General features: G+C 45.2%; 3 long non-coding RNA genes across 3 annotated transcripts in view; 2 read left to right on the top strand and 1 right to left on the bottom strand.

The window, feature by feature from the left end:
- Nucleotides 1–24,787, bottom strand: part of LOC132541358 (uncharacterized) — a 400,798-nt gene that overhangs the window by 135,893 nt on the left and 240,118 nt on the right. The gene's annotated exons all lie outside the window — the stretch shown is intronic.
- On the top strand, nt 10,239–11,544 carry LOC132541223 (uncharacterized). Its single transcript, XR_009552392.1, has 2 exons — nt 10,239–10,410; nt 10,763–11,544. It is a non-coding gene; the product is annotated as an uncharacterized LOC132541223 (long non-coding RNA).
- LOC132541355 (uncharacterized) lies at nt 19,930–22,062 on the top strand. The gene is made up of 2 exons (XR_009552559.1): nt 19,930–20,085; nt 21,516–22,062. It is a non-coding gene; the product is annotated as an uncharacterized LOC132541355 (long non-coding RNA).

The following is a 24,787-nucleotide window of genomic DNA, read 5'->3' as shown; positions in this document are numbered from 1 at the left end:
ACTTCCTAACAAAATCCCAAAACCTAGATATAGACCAGGTCCCATTAGATAGGGCATATGTTCACATGTAGCCATAAATTAGGGAAAAATATATACCTGAAAACAAATGTATACAATAGTCTGCAGTGAGTCAGTATAAAGTTCATAATGAAATAGTGTCTACTTAGACTTAGATACTCTCCTCACCTACTTCCTATTACACTTTCCTCACTCACTCCAAAGTAAGGACTGCAAAAGTTGAATAAGGGCAAGAGACTGGCATATTTTAACAATGACTCTTTAGTCACTATCAGGCCACCACATCAGCTGGGGACCTAGTCGGGGAGTCCTGAGATTCCCAGACAGACATGATGGGCCTAGACCTTGAATAAATCCCTCTCTCCATTCTTCTTCTTCTTCTAGCGTTTGCCCTTCTTCCGTAGCCAGTCAACAGCATCAGGTTGAGCCTGATGTAAAGTTTCGAGACTTTCTTTGAATCTGGAGAGGTGGCAGTCGTTGACTATGTGGGTCATAGTCTGTCTGTAGCCGCAGGGGCAGTTTGGGTCGTCTCTGGCTCCCCAGCAGTGGAACATAGCGGCGCGCCGGCCATGGCCTGTTTGATAGCGATTGAGGAGGGCCCAATCATAACGTGCTAGGTCAAAGCCGGGTTGACGCTTGCAGGGGTCTATGATGAGGTGTTTGTTCTTTACCTCAGCTGACTGCCAACTGTGTTTCCAAGAGACTGGAACAGAGAAGTTCAGTGTAGGCATAGGGGACCAGATTGGGTGACGAGACGTCAAGCATTGGACAGGGTGGGCTAAGATATCCGCATATATTGGCAGGTCCAGTCGAGCATAGACGTGGGAAATGAACTTAGATGATGCCGCATCCCGACGAATATCTGGCGGGGCGATGTTGCTAAGAACTGGCAGCCATGGAACTGGGGTGGAACGGATGGTTCCAGAAATTATCCTCATGGAGGAATATAATTTGGAATCGACCAAGTGGACATGGGGGCTACGGAACCATACTGGGGCACACTATTCTGCAGTGGAATAACATAATGCCAGAGATGATGATCGTAGTGTGGAAGCGCTTGCGCCCCATGAGGAGCTGGCCAGTCTTGCAATGATGTTATTCCTCGCACCCACCTTTGCTGCAGTTTTTATGAGATGTTCGTGAAATGACAGAGTGCGATCGAGAGTAACACCAAGATAGACTGGCTGGGCTTCATGCCAGATTCTCGTATCACCAAGCTGCACATTAAGCTCACTCGAGGCCGAGGCATGGTGTAGATGGAAAACAGATGATATCGTTTTTGCAGTGCTAGGGATTAGTCGCCATTTTTTACAGTAATCAGATATCAGAGACATGTCTTTCGTGAGTGTTTCCTTGAGGATGTCGAACTTTGATGCCTGAGTTGCACAGCAGATGTCATCGGCGTAGATGAACTTCCTTGAAGAAGTTTCTGGGAAGTCATTGATGTAAATATTAAATAGCGTAGGAGCCAGAACAGAGCCCTCTCTCCATTGTTACTGGTCATCTCTATTAGGAACAATACAATAGACCCCTTTGTGGACCCCCATAGGACCTTGCCCTCAAGTGGATCAACAATGGTAGAGAATGTTCCATCTTCCGAAGGGAGGCTGGACAACATATTCTATACTACACCTGAGGAAGATGGGTCCTGTTATTGGGGCAGCTTGGAATGTTCCTACTCATGACCAGAATGTGAGCTCAGATCTACAGGGATGCAGAGGTCACATAGGCTCCTAAGCTGAATATGGGCCCCAGATCAGATCAAATTGATGGGGTTTATAGCCAACAATATTTATACACCTTTCCCATATTTGGGAGCTACTCTCTTCCCTGATCCAGCTTTCTGCTTCTTTTTTAGCCATGGCATCATCTCCCCCTGACAATAACTAGGATCCAACTGCATATCAGATTTCAGGCTCAGGAGAAAAACAACTAGTATAGCTACAGGCCCTTTGGAATATAACTAAAATATGCCTACTAGCTATCTATAAAATGGAGCACACCCCAACTCTTCATCTGCACTATTCCAGCCTTTAGGTTCATAATTAGTCAACAATTTGTTTGGCATTATATGTTAGCTCTCTTTTCAGCCACCAGGTTCCAGATGCTAGCATAATGCCAACCAGACTTTCCTGGACAGACAACCCCACCAATACCTCCTGGAGCTCCAATTCCCCAGAGCCCCACCCCCCTAGGGAAAGAGAGAGACAGGCTGAGAGTATGGATGGACCAGTCAACGCCCATTTTCAGTGGGGAAGCAATTATGAAAGCCAGACCTTCCACCTTCTCCATTCCACAATAACCTTTGATCCATACTCCCAGAGGGATAAAGAATAGGAAAGGCATCAGGGGAGGGGATGGGATATGGAGATCTGGTGGTGGGAATTTTGTGGAGTTGTATGCCTCTTATCCTATGTTTTTTTCAGTGTTTCCTTTTTATAAGTGAAAGAGAGAAAGAAAGAAAGAAAGAAAGAAAGAAAGAAAGGAAGAAAGAAAGGGAGAGAGAAAGAGGAATCTACTTTCTTTCTCTTTCCAGCCTCCCTGTTCAAGTTCTTTAGTTATAGCAATTGTCAAAGCAGATCTCTCTTACTTTTGCTTCTCTCACCTCTGATTTTGACCCTCTCTCTTTCCCTTATAAGAACCCTAGCAATTTCACTCAACCCACCTGGAAATTTAAGGAGTAATTCTCCATCTCAGTGTCCTTAATGTGGCCACATCTGCAAAGTCCTTTCGTGGATGGAAGGGAATATATTCACAAGTTGACTAGATATATTTTCAATGTTAGACTCCAGATCACTATGTAAACGAGAACATTACTCAGCAAAACCACCACACTCCAGCAAAGTGGGCTTTTTGTCCAGGGTCTAGCAGTTAGGAAGACTAGTTTATGAAGGAGTTCACAGCAAGCAAAGTCAAGAGGCAGATGTTTCCAAAGCCAGCCACATCTGCCCAGGAATTGATTTGTTTAGATAACCTATTAGGAACATATAGTCCTGTTTGTGAGAATCTGAAGTCATTATGTAATCCCCTAACTAGGTTCTTGTTTATCCAAGTGTAAGAATTTCAGAGATAGTTTTATGCATTTTATAAGACTAATTTTAGAAGTACATGACTGTATTATGAAAATGAAGTATCTTCTGGAAGAGAAGACAACATAATATCTTACTTATATTTAATGAAATATATTTTAGGGGGACTGTGTTGTGGCCCAAATACAACATGGATGATGACTTTCTGATTATCTGGTAAAGAAATACAGGAGGACTGGGCAAGACTTAAATACTTTACTTTATCTTTTTTTCAAAAAAAATATTTCTTTATTTTGCATAGGGACAGAGAGAAATTGAGCAGGAATGGGGAGAAAGAGAGGGGGAGAGAGAGAAAGGCACACATCTGCAGCCCTGCTTCACTGCTTGTGATGCTTTCCCCAGGAAGGTGGAGAACAGGGACCTGAACCTAGATGTTTGTGTATGGTATCCTGTGAACTTTACTGGGTATGTCACCACTGGCCCCCTTAAAATCATTTGCAGTGAATATGCTGTCATTGCCTAGATTTATCTTAGAAAACAGTAATTGATTTGCAGTTCTTAAAGTTTATAATATAAACACAGTGGAAATTATATATAATCAATAAAGATGACTATTTTTATTAAAAAAAGAATTTCAGAGACAGATAAGATTGAAGGCACGTGTTGGGGGACTATAGAGAAAAATTAAGGGAGTAGGTATAATGAGTCCCCCTCCCCCCTCCATACACACATACCTTAGGAGAAAGGAGCATAAAGACTCTTAACTCTGAAGGTATTTGTGGGTTTCGAGAATGCAGGGGTGGCTTTGAGAAAAAAATATATAGCAAAGGACTAGCAAAATAGTTCACTTGGATAGTGCACTGCTTTGTCATATAAATGACTCAGGTTTCAGCTAAATCTCCCACTGCACTGAAAGAAGCTTGAGTACTGAGGTCTATTAAAAACCCAATCCTCCACCTCTGAGTCTCTGTCTCTGATGAAAAAACAAAAAACAAAACAAACAAACAAAAAACCCAACAAGCCATCCCAAACAAAACAAGCTTGAAATATCCTCTTTCATTTCTGGCTGAGCTTTGTCACCCATTCTCTAAATGACACTGAAAGTCACATCTTTGTTTGGTACCCTTATCAGTTGCTGTTCTTCAGAGCAACAGAAAATGAAAACAAACAAAAAACCCAACGCAAAACAAACAAACAAACAAACAAACAAAAAACTCACATTTTGTGGTCATGAGTAGGTCCTTTTCCCAGCCATGACATCATCTCCCCAGACAATAACTTGGGTCCACCTGCATATCAGATGTCAGGTTCAGAAAAAAAAATGTATAGCCATGGGCCCTTTGGAATATAACTGAAATAGGCTTACTATCTACAAAACGGAGACCCCAAATCTTCATCTGCAATATTCCAGCTTTTGGGTTCATGATTAGTCAACGATGTGTTTGGCTTTATATGTTAACTCTTTTTTCAGCCACTAGGTTCCAGATACTAACATGATGCTAACCGGACCTCCCTGGACAGATGACCCCACCAATGTGTCCTGGAGTCCTGATTCTTCAGAGCCCTGCCCCACTAGGGAAAGAGAAAGATAGGCTGGAAGTATGGATTGACCAGCCAATGCCCATGTTCAGCAGGGAAGCATTACAGAAGACAGACCTTCCACCTTCTGCATCCCACAATGGCCTTGAGTCCATACTTCCATAGAGTTAAAGAATAGGAAAGCTATCAAGGGAGGGGATGTGGAGTTTTGGTGGTGGGAAGTGTGTGGAGTCATACCCCTCTTATCCTGTGGTTTTTGTCTGTGTTTCCTTTTTATAAATAAAAATTTTTAAAAAAAGGAAAGAAATGACTTTTCCACAGTTCCTATAGGTGGCAATTAAATACATACCCATGAACTAATTGCCTGTCTCTCTAACCTGTCTTCATTTCACCCCATCAACCCCTCCAGATTATAGCTGTACTTCCTGCAGGAAGAGAGTGCTTCCAGCAGACTCAATCTTCACAGTTCTTTCTGTGAACTGGTGTCATCAGCTTCTGGTGAGGTAGCTAAAGTGAATCAGTAACACCAGGATTAATACATACAAAGACATGAGCAAGGTTGCACTTCCGGGTCAGGGAGCTGTCAAGAAGGTAGGGCCATCCTGGGGAGGGTTCCTGGGGGCTGGCCAGCTAGCCCAGCCTAGATGACACCTCAAAAGTCTCTTAGACACAAAAATTGGGTTCCTCGTTGCTGTAGAGAAGTAAAGAACACTTCCAACTTTGTAAACACACAATTCATCCAATGAGTCACCATGTTTATTTCTATTTTTCTCTTCAACAATGATAACCAGAAAATCATATAAAATAAAACTTACTAGAAAAATATCTCTCCCAAAGAACTACAATATTCAAGAGGCAAAGTGCTGAGAGAAAGAGGATAGTAGAAGGATTTTAATTCTTCCTCTATCTCTAAGGAGAAATGTCTCTTTCTCTCTCCAAGTTTCATTCTCCTCTTGTAAAAGAAGGCTATTTTCTAAACCAGAGATTCTCAAGCTGAAAGCATATTTATTTTATTTATGAGACAGAGAGAAATTGAGATGGATGGAAGGAGGGAAGAAAAAGAGTTACTTGCAGTCCTGCTTCACCACTTGCACAACTTCTCCCCCTGCAGATGGGGACCAAGGCCTTGAACTTAGGTCCTTGAGCATGGTATTGTGTGCACCTTACCAGGTGTGATACACTCTGACCCTGAAAATACATTTAAACCACACAGTTAACTTTGGAGCATGTCAAGCCCAATCCTCACTGGGGCTGAGAACTATTACTATCTGAACAATGGTCAACATTCATTCTATATCTTTTTTCATTCTATGAAATGTCTGCAATGTGCCAGCAAAAATCCAAGATATGTGGTGGTAACCATCAGTCTTATTAATAGTAAATTTAAATCAGGAAGGAAACAAAGACTGAGTGTCTAATTTCTACATAGCACCAAACTGAACTCTTTATGGATTCCTGTTCTTTTTTTTTTTTTAATTGCTGGGCTCGGTGCCTGCACCATGAATCCACCGCTCCTGGAGGCCATTTTCCCCCTTTTTGTTGCCCTAGTTGTTGCAGCCTCGTTGTGGTTATTATTGCCATTATTGACGTTGCTTTGTTGTTGGATAGGACAGAGAGAAATGGAGAGAGGAGGGGAAGACAGAGAGAGAGAGGAGATAAAGATAGACACCTGCAGACCTGCTTCACCGCCCGTGAAGCGACTCCCATGCAGGTGGGGAGCCGGGGGCTCGAACCGGGATCCTTAAGCCGGTCCCTGCGCTTTGCGCCACGTGCGCTTAACCCACTGCGCCACCGCCCGACTCCCAGGATTCCTGTTCTTAAAGACCTAAATGTGTCCAGGTAGGTGGCCATGTAGGTGGCCATAATTAGAAATGAAAAGAAATAGTGCCTTTAAAAATTCATCATACTCCTGTATCCAGTGGGTATTCTTTTGAATTCCTATTTCTTTCTTTCTTTCTTTCTTTCTTTCTTTCTTTCTTTCTTTCTTTCTTTCTATTTTTTTGGATAGAAATAGAGAAACTGAGAGGGGTAGCAGAGATAGGAAGACAGAGAGAAAAAAGGGAGCAAAGAGAGAGAGAGAGAGATTAGCACTACTTCACTGCTCCTGAAGCTTCCTCTCACAGGTGGGGATTGGGAATTAGAACCCAGGCCATTGCTCATGGCCAGCCCTTTCTTTTGACTTCTATTGGGACTTTTATCCATGAAGATTTAGAGTCTGTATTAGGGACCTTTATTACACTTCTCAGAAGGGGAGAGAAATGGATCCTTCCAGAGCACTAGAAATAAAAGAAGCCACTGTGCCTTCCACATGGTGATCTTTACCTCAGCCTTCTCTCCCCTTGGGCTGACATTTAGAAAGGGCACATGGACTTCTCGCCTAGCAGTAGTCCAACAGAGCTGTGGATAGCAACTTGTTTACTCTGTCCATGATTCTATGAAATATACACTTCCACCTGCCACAGATGAGTATGGTAGCTCACATTATCTGTCTGAGGTCACCTTTCAGGCAGGTGGGAAGCTGGGTTTCAAATGCCAAGGTGGCCTCTAGAAATCATGCTTCTGGTCACATTTCAATGCTATTTCGTGCCCTTCATGAATGCTCTGCAGCTGCCAGGAATAACACTGTTGAAGAATGAATAAAGCGTGGAGAATGTTTGTGTTAAACTATTAAGAGTCAATAAGATAAGCTCTAATCCAGGTACTATGATAAAGACTATGAAAAGTCAAAACAAAAGTTCAAACCACTAAAAACCATACACAGTGGAGGAGTCTGGGAAATGTAAAAAAAAAAAAAAAACACTGGGAGGAAAATATCAAAATATTAAGAATATTTGGAGGTTGGTATTATAAGTGAATTTAAAATTCTTCTTTTTTCATGCCAGGTTCTATGAACTTGCATTACTTCCCTAGTCCAGGGTGACCAAAGTGATAGAGAGAAGGAGGAACACAGCACACTGTGCCGCTGCTTGTGAAGCTTCCCCTTTACCTGGTGTTCCCGTATGACAACAGGGAACAAGCCTGGTCCTCATGCACGGCATGACTATCTACTCATTGAGCTGTCTTCTGCCACTGCCTCTGTGAGGCAATTTTTTAATAATAGTTATACTTTCATATAAAATACTTATTATTTCTTTTTATTTATTTATTTTTTAATTCTTATTTATAAAATGAGAATACTGACAAGACCATAGGATAAGAGGGGCACAACTCCACACAATCCCACCACCAGAACTCTGTATCCCCTCCCTTGATAGCTTCCCCATTCTTTAACCCTCTGGGAATATTTTTTAATTATTTATTGGATAGAGACAGAGAAATTGAGAGGGAAGGGGGAGATAGAGGAGAGGCATCTACAGCCAAACTTCACCAAACATGAAGCTTCCCTTGACACCTCCCTCCCCCCCCCCCCCCCCGCACAGGTAGCCACCTGGGGGCTTTAACCAGGGTCCTTGCAACTGGTAATGTGTGCACTTAACCAGGTGCTCCATTGCCTGGCCCCTTATAATATTTAAACTTTCTTGAAACCTCACCCTCCTCTTGCCTACTGCCCTTCCCCCCCAGTGACTAGTAACTACTATTAGTATTTTGCTATAAGAAAACGCAATAAGCTGTTTTCTAAGCTCTGAAATTGCTCTCAAAAATTGACAAATAAATAATTTGAAAAGTGAAAGAGCTTTCTTCATGGATATCAAGGTAGCCAAACTTATTACATTGCCTTAAATCCAGAAGCTTGGTCAGAGTCCCAGGCATGGGTTTAAGAACTTTGTCTATACTCCCTTCCTTATTGGGATAAGAATTGCCTTAGTGATGATTGAGCAACTTGTGTGAGTTTGCAAAGCTGGAAAATGATGCCAGGCAGCCTATGTTCAGAATCTGTGTTGTAATTAAGCTGCATGCTTCTCATGCTAACCCATTACACCATTTTGATCATGGCCCCTCGCTACTCCACCCACTGAAGTTTTTCTTGTGAGCACACCTTATCTTAGCTATCTTTTCAGCTAAATGGACGTTGATCTGGCTTGCCTTTGAGGTACTGTTTCTTTGGGGGAAAACTTTGGAATCTACAGCAAAGATGCACAAACTAAACATTTCCTCACCTCATCCAGAGACCAGGTAACCAGAATCAGTCACTTATACAAAATAGCATCTTTCTCAACGTTTCTTAGGGATGACCCTAAAGGATGTTTCTGGCAATTTACATGAGCCTCCTTCTCCTACTCCACTCTCAGTCTCTCATCTTAGGCTGACCAAAGCTGCTCGGTCTCTCTCTTTCTTTTTCCTACCACCCCTCCCTCTTTCCCTCCTTTCTTCTCTTTCTTTCTTTCTTTCTTTCTTTCTTTCTTTCTTCCAAGCTTCCTTCCTTCTTTCTTTCATCTACTCTTTCTTTCTTATTCTCCTGTCCCACACTCAGTTCACACTGGGTCTCTGCCCTCTCACCTAATGTTGACTAGAGATCCTACCCTGCCACCATCCCCACCCAGCCCCTGCACTCCCTCCCTTCTACACTTTCTTTCTTTTTTCTTTCTTTCCTTCTTTCTCTCTTTCTTCTTTCTTTCTTTGTTCCTACCTTCCTGCCTCCCTTCCTTCTTTCCTTCCTTCTCTTTTATAGACAGAGAGACAAAGAGAGAAAGAGTATGAAAGAGACCACAGGACTAAAACTTTAGGGAGTCACGTGATAGTGCAGTGGATTAAGCTCACATGGCACAAAGCACAAGGACTGGTCCAAGGATCCTGGTTCGAGCCCTGGCTCCCCACCTGCAGGGAGGTCACTTCACAAGTGGTGAAGCAGGTCTGCAGGTGTCTATCTGTCTCTTCTCCTCTCTATCTTCCCTTCCTCTCTCCATTTCTCTCTGTCCTATCCAACAACAACCACATCAGTAACAACAATAATATTAACCACAACAACAATAAAACAATAAGGGCAACAAAAAAGGGGGGAAGCCTCCAGGAGCAGTGGATTTGTGGTACAGGCACCAAGCCCCAGCAATAACCCTGAAGGCAAAATAAATAAATAAATAACACACTAAGACTTCTTCAATGTGGTGAAGAAGGCTTAAACCTGCGTCATGCATATGGTAAAGCATTGCACTATTCAAGTGAGCTATTTGACAACCCCAAAGCTGCCTTCTGTAGGACACATGTATTAAGAAAGCAATTCCAAGACTCCCTCTGCTCTGTCATAAGGATTATTAGTGCTGAATCAGTATTATTTGGAAGTCTTTTCAGTTGGTCAAGTACAGGTAACAAGAAGTCCAACTACACACACATCTGTGTTTGAACTGCTTAAAATAACATCCTGAGATATCAGGCATTCTTAATCCTGGTTGTGACATCACTTAAGAATGAGATATGAGGTTCATCCTGTAAAAGGATGTTGTATTTCTACCCTTTCTCTAGAAAGGGCCATTTAAAATTCCATCGTGGAAGCATTTTCCTCCAGTTTTCTAACCAGAGGAAAGAGATCTTCCCACCATCCCTAGAGTTTCTAGAACCCTACTGTCTAGCTCAGGGAAGAGGGTGCATAACAGAGCTGTGAGCTAGACTGACAGGTTTTTTGTACAACCTACAAAATTCCAGTACTGTCCCAGAGGTCTGTCATTTTCAGGGGCTCCTTCTGTGGACTGATACTTGAGATACTTATGAAGGGAGGAATCAGGGTTCCTGGATGAGAAAGGAGGATAGTCACTTGTGCCCTTATGAAATATGCTATCAGCATTCTGCACATGGGCTGCACCTCCTGAGGTGACAGAGAGAACCCCTATAAAAGGCAGGCAAAGTAGATGATACCTGTCTTCAGGGTGCTCTGCTGTTGTGTCTGAATCAGGTAAAGCAAACTTGAAGGGCTAGAGGGGACTTTTGGTGCTGATGGTAAGGAGGGAGAGGAACCCTGCGCAGTGGCTGCGGCCAGTTGGTAATGAGATGGTTTGGAAGGGAAGGTTCTGGTGGAAAGGAGGGTCATGAGCAGGGGATGGGTATCCTTTTGAACTTGCAGGGAACCAGTTAGAAATCATAGAGTTCTATGATGAAAGCTTTTATTTGGGGTTGCTTATTTGGGAAGGTTGAATTATAAAAAACTTGATCTTCAAAAAGAGGAAAGTTTGTCAATTCCAAATTCAAACTTGACTGTAAGAGTATCTGGTTCTGGTTGAACTTAAAACTCCTTTATTGTCTTCCAGCTCCTTCAGCTCCTGTCACCATGTCTGGTCAGCAGAGTCAGCAGCAGTGCCATCCCCCTCCCAAATGTCCACCTAAGTGCCCTCCAAAGTGCCCGACTCCCAGTCCGTCGCCCCTCTCCTGCTGCAGCTCTGGGGGTGGGGGCTGCTGCACCTCTGGGGGTGGGGGCTGCTGCTGCTCTGGGGGTAGGGGCTGCTGTCTGAGCCACCATAGGCCCCGAAGGTCTCTTTGGCACCGACACCAGAGCTCCAGCTGCTGTGGCAGTGGTGCTGGTGGCCACCATTCTGGAGGTTCCAGCTGCTGCTCTGGGGGGCTCTAGTGGCAGCTCTGGGGGCTCCAGCTGCTGTGGCAGTGGTGGTGGTGGCCACCATTCTGGAGGTTCCAGCTGCTGCTATGGGGGCTCTAGTTGCTGCTCCGGGGACTCCAGCTGCTGCTCTAGTGGTTCCAGTGGCAGCTCTGGGGGATCCAGCTGCTGCTCTGGGGGCTCCAGTAAGTAGGAGCTCTGCAGGCTCCAGCTGCTGTTCTGACTGCTGATCTTCATCATGAGGAGGGAGGGACCTGCTGAAGCCCTGTCAGCCCCAGACTGCCCCTATGGGAGGACTTCTGAAATGCATGAAGTCTCTTCTTCCTGCCTACAATTGCCCTACTGTGAAGGTTTAACCCCAGATGTTTTCCATTCTGATTCTCCGTCTAGGGTCTAGGTAGAGAGCTCTTTAGTGGCCTAGGTGTTGGAGTTCCCTTCTGAAGTTGTCTTCTCTGTAACAATAAAGCTTTTGATTCTGGATGCCACTGCTTCCTGACTGTTTTGTCCACCACTCTCACATAGTGCTCCCCCTCCCTCCTAGCATGGAAACTAGTTTCCCTTCTCTTTTCGATGTAAGTGAACATTTAAAAATATTTATTTATTTATCAGTTAAGAGAAGAAAGGGAAGGAAAAGGAGAGATGAGGTCACAGAATTACTCTGGCACATGTGATGTTGGAAGTGAGCTCATGACACTATGCCTGAGTTCAACACTATGTCCACTGCACCACCTCACAGGCCATGCAAGTGAATTAGTTTTATTTATTTATTTATTTATTTATTTATTTATAAAATGGAAACATTGACAAGACCATAGGATAAGAGGGGTACATTTCCACACATTGCCAACCCCACAGCTCCATATCCAATTCCTTCCCTTGATAGTTTCCCTATTCTTCATCCCTCTGGGAGTATGGACCCAGGATCATTGTGGGGTCCAGAAGGTGGAAGGTCTGGCTTCTGTAACTGATTCTCTGCTGAACATGGGTGTTGGCAGGTTGATCCATACTCCCAGCCTGTCTGTCTCTTTCCCTAGTGGGGCAGGGCTCTGGGGAATTGGGGCTCCAAAACACATGGTGGGATCCTCTGCCCAAGGAAGTTGGGCTGGCATCATGGTAGTATCTAGAACCTGGTGGCTGAAAAATAGTTAAGATATAGTGCAGAACAGGTTGTTGACTAATCATGAACCTGAAGGCAAGAATATTGCAGATGAAGATTAGACTCTGTTTTGGAAAAAGCTAGTAGGTCTGTTTTAGGTATATTCCATAGGGCCTATGATTTTACTAGTTTTCCGAGCCTGACATCTAATATGCAGGTAGACCCAGGTTATTGTTGGGGAGATGGCACCATATTTGGAAAGAGCACTAGAAAGCTGGATCAGGGAAGAGAGTAGATCCCAAATATGGGAAAATTATATAAATATTACTAACTGTGAACCCCACCAGTTTGATCTGGGGGCAAGTGCATTTGTAATAGCTAAAAACCTGGAAGCCACCCAAATGAGTGGCTGAGTACATTGTGGAAAAAAAAAATCGGTTTGGGAGGATATTTTGCCATGATATTTAAACTTTCTTTTGGAGCAACACTGCCTCCTATCCTCTGAATTTTCAAACTTGAAGCTAGAAAGAATCCTGCCTGAGACTATTGCCTCAACTCAAGTTGCAAGAGGGCAGAATCAGAAATGAGTTTCCAGAGAAGAGAAGGGTAGTATCCAGGGGGAGGATGATAAGCATTGGAAAAGGGAATCTCTGGGAGAAGCTCCATGAATAATATGTCAGAGTTGGACAAAGCCTTTATCTTTTAGCTTTGGGGAATAAGATCACTGCAAAAACTCATTATGAGATGCTATGAATGAATGCCCTTTACTTCTCTAAATATAATGATCTCAGATGCCTCCATCAGTTGACTCCAGAGGAAGGCTGGAAAGTTAGTTTTTTTTTTTTAATTCCTTTTTGTTGCCCTTGTTTTATTGTTATAGTTATTATTGTTGTTGGATAGGACAGAGAGAAATGGAGAGAGTAGGGGAAGACAGAGAAGAGGAGAGAAATACAGACACCTGCAGACCTACTTCACTGCCTGTGAAGTGGCTCCCCTGCAGGTGGGGAGCCAGGGGCTCGAACCAGAATCCTTATGCGGGTCCTTGCTAGTCCTTGTGCTTTGTGCCCCTTGTGCTTAAACTGATGCGCTTTTGCCAGACTCCCTGGTTAGTTTGTTTTTTTATGAAACAAACTATTTGTGAAAGAAAAATCCAGAGGAGATACACAAAGACAAGAGCACTGCTCAGTTCTGGCTTATAGTGGTGCAGGAGATGAACTTGGGACCTCAGAGCCTTAGGCCTGGAAGTGTTTTGCATAACCATTATGCTGTCTCTCTAGCCCAGGAGATTCATTTCTGAGGAGATCATTTTTAGTTGGCAGGGGTAAAATGCCTGAACCTGTTAAACCTGGAGCTGCCAAAACCTGTCTCCATACAGCATGTGTGTGCAAGTGAGAGCATATATGTGTGTACGTGTACGTGTACGTGCAGTGTGTGTGGTGGACTGGATCAGGGGATTTTGACCTTGTGTCAGGTTTTCCATTTCCTTTAGGAGTAGGCTGATGCCTTAAAGAAAGGCTAGTTCATTAATTAATGCTCCAACGTTGTGTAATGGAAATGATCATTCAAATCAGTTCTCTGTATTCCAAGATGATTAGTTAGCCATTCCTCTGATCCCTGTCAGCATCGATGAATGAAGTACATTAGTGTGTGGCCACAGCAAATGCAGATAGTGAGCGCACACTTGCTCAGCACACCTGCCCAAGGAGCACCTGCCTCCATCTTGTGATGTCATCACTTCCTCCTTTACTCGAATACTGACCTCAGCTCCAGGTCCACACAACCTGCTTATCAGGCTCCAAAGTCACAGGGATAAAACTGGCATCTTCTGTGACTTATACCTTTTTTTGTCTGTTCTCTCATGCCACTCCCAGTTCACTCATCCTCATACCTCATCATTTTTTGTCATCATTTTTCTTTCAGTGCCTGCACGATGAATCCACTGTCATTTCCCCCTTCTTTTTCTGTCTTTTATTTAGAGACAGAGAGAAATAGGACAAGTAGCAAAAGAGGGAGCAAGGAAGAGAAACACCTGCAGTACTTCTCCACCACTCTTAAAACTTCATTCTCTCTTGCCCCCCCTCCCCACAAACAGCTGGGAACCTGGGGGCTTGATCACAGATCTACATACATGAACCTAACTGTCTAGACCCTCATCATACATTTTGGGATGACTAATTATTTGGAATGATTAATCTTAGATATGTATGTGGGCTCATGTTCATGGCTGTGGGCAGTTGCATGAATTAAAAAAAAGCCCCTCGACTTGGATCAACAATGGTAGAGAATGTCCATCCTCTGAAGGGAGGATGCACAACATACTCTATGCTACACCTGAGGAAGATGGGTCCTGTTATTGGGGCAGCTTGGAATGTTCCTACTCATGACCACAGAATGTGAGCTCAGATCTACAGGGATGCAGAGGTCATATAGGCTCCTAAGCTGAATATGGGCCCCAAACCAAATCAAGTTTATGGGGTTTACAGTCAACAATATTTATACACCTTTCCCATATTTGGGAGCTACTCTCTTCCCTGATCCAACTTTCTGGTTATTTTTCCAGCCATGACATCATCTCCCTAGACAATAACTTGCATCCACCTGCATATTAGATTTCAGGCTCAGGGAAAAAAACAAAAAACAAAAGACAAAAAACTAGTATAGCTACAGGCCCTTTGGAATATAACTAAAATATGCCTACTAGCTATCTAAAAAATAGAGGACCCCCCAACTCTTCATCAGTACTATTCCAGCCTTTAGGACAATGATTGTTCAACAATTTGTTTGGCTTTTCATGTTAACCCTCTTTTTAGCCACCAGGTTCCAGATGCTACCATGATGCCGACCAGACTTCCCTGGGCAAACACCCCCACCAATGTGTCTTGGAGCTCAGCTTCCCCAGAGCCCCACCCTACTAGGGAAAGAGAGAGGCAGGCTGGGAGTATGGATTGACCAGTCAACACCCATGTTCATTACAGAAGTCAGACCTTCCACCTTCTGCATCCCACAATGACCGTGGGTCCATACTCCCAGAGGAATAAAGAATAGGAAAGCTATCAGGGGAGGGGATGGGATATGAAGAGCTGGTGGTGGAAATTGTGTGTGTACCCTTCTTATCCTATGGTTTTGTTAATGTTTCCTTTTTATAAATAAAAAATTAAATAAAAAAATAAAAAGTAAAAAAGTAGTTCTGGGTTGGCAAAGTAGCTCACATGAACAATAGGCTACTTTGCCATGGATTTGACCCAGGTTCAAATCCATATCCCTCCCCCACATTGAAGGAAACTCTGTTACTTAGGTCTCTCCCATATATATATATATATATATATATATATATATATATATATATATATATATGTTTGCACACATATACAATCTCCCTCTCTCTCTCTCTCTCTCTCTCTCTCTCACACACACACACACACACATATTAAATCCTTTAGAAAGGAAGCAGGGTTTCATACATTGGTGATTTTACCACTTAGAGCAACTTTTCTTCGTTCAGATAGAGAGGGGGTAGAAACAGCACTAGAGTTTCTTTCATAGTTGTCGTACCATCCATGTGAAGTTGGGCCTCAAATTGACATCACATACATGAAAGGCAGGTGCCCTACTTGGTGAGTGACTTTTCTTTTTTTATTTTAATTTTATTTATTCATTTTCCCTTTTGTTGCTATTGTCTTTTATATTGTTGTAGTTCTTATTGTTGTTGTTATTGATGTCATAGTTGTTAGATAGCACAGAGAGAGATGAAGAGGGGAGGAGAAGACAGAGAGGGAGAGAGAAAGACAGACGCCTGCAGACCTGCTTCACTGCCTGTGAAGTGACTCCCCTGCAGGTGGGGAGCCGGGGGCTTGAACCGGGATCCTTACGCTGGTCCTTGCGCTTTGCACCAAGTGAACTTAACCCACTGTGCTAATACCTGACTCCCTGGTGAGCTACTTTTCTAGCCCCAAATTTGTTAATTCCAAAAGCACTATTTTTCATGTACTCTTCGAACTTTGGTGTTGTTAAAATTTTCGGAGGCTCTAGCCGGGCTGGCTTGCTTCACGGTGGTGAACAGAGACGTGGAGACAGTGGCTGGGCAGGGAAGCTGTATTTCTTTATTCAGGAACAACGATTCAAAAACTAAGACAAACTAATCACCAAACAGAACTCTGCTGTCTCTTTGCGGCAGCGCAAGCACTCTCTCTTTTACTCTGGAACTCAGGAACCCTCTCCCTTACTCTCGAACTCAGAAACTCTCGCACTCTCGCACTCTCGAACTCCGGAACTCAGGAACTCTGTCTAACTCAGGAACTCAGGAACTCTGGCTAACTCTGGCACTCTCGAACTCAGGAACCCTCTCCCTTACTCTGGAACTCAGGAACTCTCGGACTCATGAACTCAGGAACCCTCCCTCAGGGTTCCTTGGGGCGGGGCCAAGCAGGCCCGCGAAATTAATTGGACTGATCCAATTCTCTTGGTTTGGGGAGGGCTAGAACAAACCAATGTAACGCATACGACAATTTCCCCTTTTCTTTTTAACTAAATGACTATAGTATCAAGGGTGTGGGGTGAACAGAAACATATATAACAAAAACCAGCATGTTGCCAAGGGAAGGCCTGAGGGGGCCATATCTGAAAAAAAAAAATGTCTTGCCTCTGGGGGGCTACTTGCCTCGACGGGCAATTGCATGGGGGCGGGGAACGGCCAAGGGTCCCACAGGCAGTTGGCTGCAACTTACTTACTATGAAACAAAACTTGTTATTAGCATATCTACTGCAGGATCCAACGTTTCTAATAGAGAAGGAATTTGAGACTTTTACATATCAACAACGTCTTTTAACCTTTTGTTACACCCATTCAAGATGGAGACACACCCTAGGTGTGGGCCGGAGAGGAAACCTCAGGCATGAGAATAATTAGCATAGCCATTGTGCGATCTACCATTTCTAATAGAGAAGGTAGTGTTTTACATATCAACAAGTCTATTTAACCTTTTGTTTAGACCAACTTAGTTGAAATATATTGATTGTTAACTAATTTTTACCTCAGACTTTAAATGTAAGTTAATTTTTATCTTTATGAGAATTACGTTGAAAACCTTTTTCATTTATCTTTGACTAGTAAGAATTTAGCCTTAAAGCTACTGTTTACCAAACTTTAAACATACACATAAACATAGTCATTAATACACGAGGAGAGAAACCTTTGTTACGAAGACATGTCATTTTAAACACGAATTTAAATCTATATTGTCTTAGTTGTTGGGGGGGGGTTCACCATCCGGAGGTGGCTTCCCGCGCAGCTCCACTTCTAGGAATTGCAGGTTGCGATCTCTGCACAAATCTCTGCGTACTCCAGCTTGTCTGTCTTCAGACCGGACCGGCGGCTGGAGATCTCGTGTGCCCAGTTTTGGCAGGGAGCCCAGGAGTCCGGGAGGCCCGGGATGGTTCCAGAATTCATAGAAAGAGGGCAGGCAGGCCATCTTTGTAGAAGGCGTGAGCCTAGGTGCCCAGGGGTGGCGGCCATGATAGAACGCCGCGGCCCTGCCCCATGGCCCTGCCATGTCTGCTGCCCTGTTCGCAGTGGCCGAGCAGTGTGGAGGGATCACGCGTCCAGTGCCCTGCGCCACGCGGTGGAGAGCCGGCTCCTGTGGGCTGGCCTCAGGCTCTTGCATGTTGGCCTCGGGCTCCAGCATGTTGGCCTCAGGCTCCAGCATGTTGGCATCGGGCTCCAGCATGTTGGCCTCAGGCTCCAGCATGTTGGCATCGGGCTCCAGCATGTTGGCATCGGGCTCTAGCGTGCTGGCATCGGGCTCTTGCATGGTGGCGTAGGCCTCCTGCGGGCTGCGGGGCTGTGGGGTTGCAGACGCAGTGCGTGGGGTTGTCTGGGCGCAGCCGGCTGGCTGGCTGTTCCACCAGGTGGAAACAGCAGCTCTGCGCCTCGCCTCCCGCCCGCTGGCTATTCCCGCTGGCTGTTCTGAGTTCGCCCGAGCGAGTGGAAACCACAGAGTGGTCCAGACATAAATGTTCCAGAAACAGCAAAACAGTCTAGTGAAGAAAGAGCAGAGGCCTTTGGAGATCTCTCCACAAGCAGAAGAGAAGGCCATAGTGCATAGGTAGCCAAATTGTCTTTACTTATCTGAGAGATGCGCAGGTCAGGTCCACGTGGGCGCCATTTGTTGTTAAAATTTTCGGGGCTCTTGCCGGGCCGGCTAGCTTCACGGTGGTGAACAGAGACGCGGAGACAACGGCTGGGCAGGGAAGCTGTATTTCTTTATTCAGGAACAACGATTCATAAACTAAGACAAACTAATCACCAAACAGAACTCTGCTGTCTCTTTGCGGCGGCGCAAGCACTCTCTCTTTTACTCTGGAACTCAGGAACCCTCTCCCTTACTCTCGAACTCAGAAACTCTCGCACTCTCGCACTCTCGAACTCCGGAACTCAGGAACTCTGTCTAACTCAGGAACTCAGGAACTCTGGCTAACTCTGGCACTCTCGAACTCAGGAACCCTCTCCCTTACTCTGGAACTCAGGAACTCTCGGACTCATGAACTCAGGAACCCTCCCTCAGGGTTCCTTGGGGCGGGGCCAAGCAGGCCCGCGAAATTAATTGGACTGATCCAATTCTCTTGGTTTGGGGAGGGCTAGAACAAACCAATGTAACGCATACGACACTTTGGAGAGTAGCTTCTTCCCTTATCTTTTTCTCCTTCATTCTCTCCTCCTATAACTTCTCTCTCTTTCTGTTTCTTTATTTTTTTTAATTTCTTAAAATTTATCTTGGATAGAGATAGAGAGAAATTGAGAGGGGTGGGAGAGGTTAAACGGGAAAGAGACAGAGATATCTGTAGTACCATTTAACAACTCATGAATATTTACCCCAGTAGGTGGGGTCTGGGGGCTTGAACCTGGGTCCTTGCACATCATAATGTGTGTGTTTAACCAAGTGTGCCATCACTTGACCCCTTCTTCTGTTTCTCTTGTCCTTGCATTGGATATTAGCCCTGGGGAGAATGTGCATTGGAGGGGCTGATTGTGATAGGGTAAGGGGAAATATGACCTGGCCTTTTGAAACTGTACCAGCATCCAACATTCAGCATTTGGTCTCTCCCTGGGATGTACAAGAATATGCTATTCTGAGAACATTCACAGCTTCTGTGTTCTCAATGGTTCCATTACATTTTCTTCTTGTAGCAGATGATAGAGGTAAGCCACTACTTGGATGTCTATGGGCACATCCTCACCATAATTTTCACTCAACCTCATCAGGGAGCATCTATAAGAAAACCAACATGGGGGTAGATAGCACAATGGTTATGCAAACAGACTGGCATACTTGAGGTTTCAAAATCCCAGGTTCAATCCCCCATATGCCAGAGCTGAGCAGTGCTCTGGTTAAAAGAAAAAAAAGGAAAAAAAAAAAACTCAACAAGCATTCACGTAGCCCCAGGGTTGCCTTCAGGGACTAAGGATCAAGAGCCAGAGAAGCAGAAGAAGCTAACAAAGGAGCCAATTACAAGTGATGGATGTACAAATAAGGGGAGTGTGTGTGTGTGTGTGTGTGTGTACATACTTTACAGCAATGCCCAAGAAGGCTTCCCCACACCTCTCCTCACCCCCAGCCTTCTCTTCCAGCACACGTAGCCCTCCCAGCTATGAACAGTGTGCTATTTGGAAAGTAAACATGCCACAGCAATACTGGCACCTCGGAAGTGACTTGAATGCCCACGTGCACCACCTACAGTGAAGGCTGGGTGATGAATAGCTCAGGGATGTAAGTGTCAGCTGAGTCTGTCTGTTGGGAAGTGGGCCCCTCCCAAGAGTTGATACATCTTATAAAACCTCCTCTGGCCAGACATTGCCAGTCCATTGCTCTCTGTAGCTGGCCAGTTCCAGTTGAAGAGCTGAGTGAGTCTTCTAGTGGAGCCAGGGTTTGGTGAGTATCCAGTGGGGGCCAGATAAAGGGCTGGGAAGAGATGAAACTAAGTCCAAGTCAGGACAGGAGAAGACAGCCAGCAGCTGAATGGGCAAGGAGAGCCCTGGATGGAGCCTTGTGCTTAGAGTGAGCTAGATCATCATGGAACTGATGAAGGTCTGAAGGCCAGGCTGATGGGGAGGGGATGTGCATGGTGTCCAGCCACAGGGCAAGGCTATAGTAGGAGTGGGACTAGAACCAGGGGTCTGGACTCCTGGAACTGGGGTGCATATCCAGCCTCTGTTCTCCTCTTCCTTATGCTTGTAGGGACCAAGGTGGACACACAGGGCAGAATGATGGGGGGGGGGGTAGACTTGAGCCTCAGGTGCACCTGTGATTTGGGTATGATGTAACTGCCATGCCACGACTAATTGGGAGAGAGAACAAACAGCCAGGAAAGAATTTCAGATTGGGTGTTACATAAGATAAATGGCTTCTTATCCACTTACTCTCTAAGATGGAGGGATGGAGGGAGGGAGAGGGTAGACTGCTAGCTTCATCTGAGAAAATGGATAACTCTGCAGAGACTCTTTCTCAGCTCTCTGAAGCAGCTGCTAGGGGCTAGACTATCTTCCTCCTCTCCCCCTTCTCTTCTTCCTTTATTAAATGTGCTTTAAAGATTTTATTCATTTGTGAGCAAGAGAGCATCACTCTGGCACATGAGATGCCAGGGATCAAGCTCAGGACCTCATGTCCTTAGCTTCAACACTTTGGCCACTGTGCCACCTCCTGAACCTTATTTATTTATTTATTTATTTATTTATTTATTTATGTATTTATTTATCTTTAACCAGAGCACTGCTCGGTTCTGGCTTATGGTGGTGCTGTGAATTGAGCCTGGGAGTCCAGAGCCTAAGGCATCATGGCATCTCTTTTTATTATTTTTTATTTTTATAGTCTTTCTGGCACCTAATCAGGCAGGTTGACTCACTCACAAAGCTCCAGAGCAAAATCTCACTGTTAGAAGGGGGGGGGAAATCTGCTTGAGTGTGACTCCCTGTTTTTTTTTTTGGTTTTGTTTTATTTTGTTTTTGCCTCCAAGATTATTGCTGGGGTTTGGTGCCTGCATTATGAATCTACTGCTCTTGGAGGCTATTCCCCCCCTTTTGTTGCCCTTGTGTGTGTGTGTTTTAATTGTTGTGGTTATTATTATTGTTATATTGCTGCCGTTGTTGGATAGGACAGAGAGAAATCGAGAGAGGAAAGAAAGACAGAAGGCGGAGAGAAAGACACCTGCAGACCTGCTTCACCATTTGTGAAACGTCCCCCTTGAGGTGGGGAGCCGGGGGCTCGAACCAGGATCCTTATTCTGATCCCTGTGTTCTGCGCCATGTGTGCCCTTAACCCGCTGCGCTACTGCCCAACCCTCTGACTTCCTGTTTTTCATTCAGGTTCTCCTCAATCCCCTTCCAGCTGAGGATGTCTTCCGCCAAAGGCTTCTCCAAGGGGTCTTCCCAGGGGTCAGCTCCGTGCCCGGCTCCTGCACCCACTCCAGCTCCCTCCTCCTCCTCGTCTTGCTGTGGTGGCGGCTGCTGTGGTTCCAGTGGAGGCTGCTGTGGTTCCAGTGGCGGCTGCTGTGGCTCCAGCAACACTGGCTGCTGCTGCTTTCCCAGGAGGCGCAGGCAGCGCAGGAGCAGCGGCTGCTGTGGCTGCTGTGGGGGTGGCAGCCAGAGGTCTCAGAGCACTGGGCAGGGCTGCTGTGGAGGCTGCTGAGCCCAAGGCCCAGCCAGAGCTTCCCTCAGTCACAAGCCCCCTCCCTTAAATCTAACCGCATCTGGATGCTCTGAACCTGCTCTGTCCTCAGCACCCAAGGACGGTGATCTTCCCACCTGGAGAGTGCTTTGCACCTTCCTGGCTGCGGGAACCTAAATGGAGGCTGGTTGGATGAACTGTCCTGTGAAAACCTTACAATAAAGCTTCTACCTCCTTAGAACACTCCCCCCCCCTTTTTTTTTTTGCTTTCCTATTTGTTCTCCACGTTGTGTCTTTCTGATTCCACCTGTAGCCCAGCGTTGGGCCCCAAACTCCTTCTTGCTGGCAAGGATCAGCCTGTTCCTCAAAGGCAGGACAGAGAAATTCATACCTGAACAAGGATGGCTTCCTGGCACTTCATTCAGGAGGCAGAGCCCCCCACCAAGGAGGGAAGGGTGAGGAGGATTCTATGGTGATGGCTTACCTCCTTCTAGGCGGTTAGCCATTGAAAAGGGTGCTGCTAGCCCATTTTAAAGAAAAGAAACTGAGGCTGAACAGCTTGCTCAAAATCTACCAACTGGGCCAGGATAGAAAAGGCAGGTTGTCTGACTCCAGGGCTAGACTCCTAACTGCTCTGTTTGGAGGACCTCAGAACTTTCCAGCACCTCACTACCGAGCAGTAGCCTTTTATCCTGCAGTCAGAGGAACTACTTGGCACAGGTTTGGATCTGCAGTTCTCAGGGCCTTTGGAATCAGGTGAACTGACTATTAATTTATTCTGTGAGAGAGCTTACCAATCTATTGCTTTGTTTGCTGAGTGAGGGACCTTTCCTAGTGGAGTCTTCCAGAAATCTGGCTTCCTCTGTGTCCAACCGTCAGTCAGGTAGTTACCTGGCCAGGAGCCATAGATTTCTGGGGCTTTGTGGAGTCAGGCATGCCCTGCCCAGCCATGTGGGAGTATCATTCTCCAGAGGTGGTGGGATCATATCAAGTAGGTCAGAAACCCAAGCCCGTGGGTGGAGTGTTTAGCCATTCATTTCAAGGAACCTCAAATGAAGAAACAGGAACATCATCCTCTGTGATGGTGTCCGCTACGTTCAAAAAGGAAGAGGCATTAGTAACGGTGGTAAGAACAGCCACTATAAGTGGCCCAGGGGATGGTATAGTGGTCAAAGTATTGAACTCTTAAGCATTGGGTCCTGAGTTCAATTCCCATCATCATGTAAGTCAGAGTGATGTTCTGGTTTCCCCTTCCCCATTATGAAATGGATAAATGAGTTAATAAACAAGTCTTTAATAATATTGGCAACAAGTACTGCCCTTCATTGGGACTAATGTTGTCCCAGGCACCAGGTTTTCTACTTAAGATATAGTAACTCATTTAAGCCTTGTCCTCATCTCAAAACATAGATATGCATTTTCCTGTCTTTTGATATTTGAGGAAACTGAGGTTCAGAGTTCCAGTGACTGGAACAAAGGTATGTAACCTGTGAATTTCCAAGAGTCCCAGATGACAAAGGAGGCAGAGAAGATTCAAACTAGCATCTGTCTAATTCCCCAATTGGTTCTCTTGGCTTGGTCTCTGCAGGCACGCCCAAACTCTCAAGAAATTGAAGGCTGGCCTCTTGGCGGGTGCTCCATGAATGAGCCAAGGGTGGGTGAGCTGAGTCCTGGCAACTGCCCAGGCAAGGTATTTGCTCCAAGGCCCCAGGAGAAATGCATGTTGATTCATCCAGGGTGTCTAAGACTGAGGCCAAACCAGCCTAGCCAGGGAGATTTGAAGGGCAGTGGCCCTCCCCCCACCCATTGATGAGAGCCTGTACTCCCAGTGGAGGTGGTTTATGGAAGCTGTTTACAAACAGATGAAGTCCCCCTGTCCCCGGCCTCTCCCACTCCAGCCATGTAGTGAGGCAACCCTCACAGGGAGGGGTGAGGTGGCCTGACTCAGGACAGACAGCTCAGAAGGACACACTGAATATAGGGGTTGGCCCTGGGGCATGAAGCTAAGGCTGGAGACTTAAGCAAGAAAGAATCTGTCTCTCTGTGATTCACACAGACACGTGCATTCCTGCAGAAAGCATACCCTTGCATGGGAGGCACCCAGGGACAGCAGGGGCCATGGCCAGGGCAGGGCTTCAGCTTGCCACCTCACCCCTGCAGTCTAGCCCAAGGGGAAATGGCCTTATGAGAGATCTCTGAGCTGTCAGAGAGTAACATTATATATATATATATATATATATATATATATATATATATATATATATATATGGCGTGTGTGTGTGTGTTGTTGCTGTAATTGAGGATGATATTGTTGCTTTCTTCTTGTTGTCACTGCGGTTTCACTACTCTAAACTGATCATTATTTTTTTTTCTGATAGAGTCAAGAAGAGAGTTAAAGACACTACACTACCTAAGCTCCTCCCTCCCTCCTTTCTTTCCTTCCTTCCTTTATTATCTCCTTCCTTTCTTTCTCTCATTTTTCTTCTTCTTTCTCCTCCTCTACCTCCTTCTACTCCTCTCCTCTCTCTGTTTCATCATTGCTGGGTCTTCACTGCTGTGGGCCAACTACTTCACATAAAAAGAGAGATCAAGACAGAGAGAGGGAGAGACATTACAGCACTGAAATTTCCTTCAATGCAGAGGACACTGGGCTTGGCTGTGGGTTTTGCTCATGACAAAGCAGGAGAACTATGTAGATGAGCTCTCTTGCTTCCAACCAGTTTCTCGTTATCTTTTTATTGTGTGCTGTTGGGCAAACCAAGGACTTCACATATGTGTAACACATGCTCTACCACTGAACCCGCCTCCCCTATCCAATTTTTATTTTACTTATTTTGAGATAGATAAATAATAGATACTGCAAAAAGCACTATTCCACTATCCATGGAAGAACTTCATGAACAGTGAAGCAGTGCTGCAAGTGTCTCTCTTCCCGTCTACTACCCCCCTTTTCTCTCAATTTCCCTCTATC

Source organism: Erinaceus europaeus, chromosome 11 (genome assembly GCF_950295315.1).
Source record: "Erinaceus europaeus chromosome 11, mEriEur2.1, whole genome shotgun sequence".
In the NCBI taxonomy this organism is placed as follows: Eukaryota; Metazoa; Chordata; class Mammalia; order Eulipotyphla; family Erinaceidae; genus Erinaceus; species Erinaceus europaeus.
This window is presented reverse-complemented; position numbering and strand designations above follow the sequence as displayed.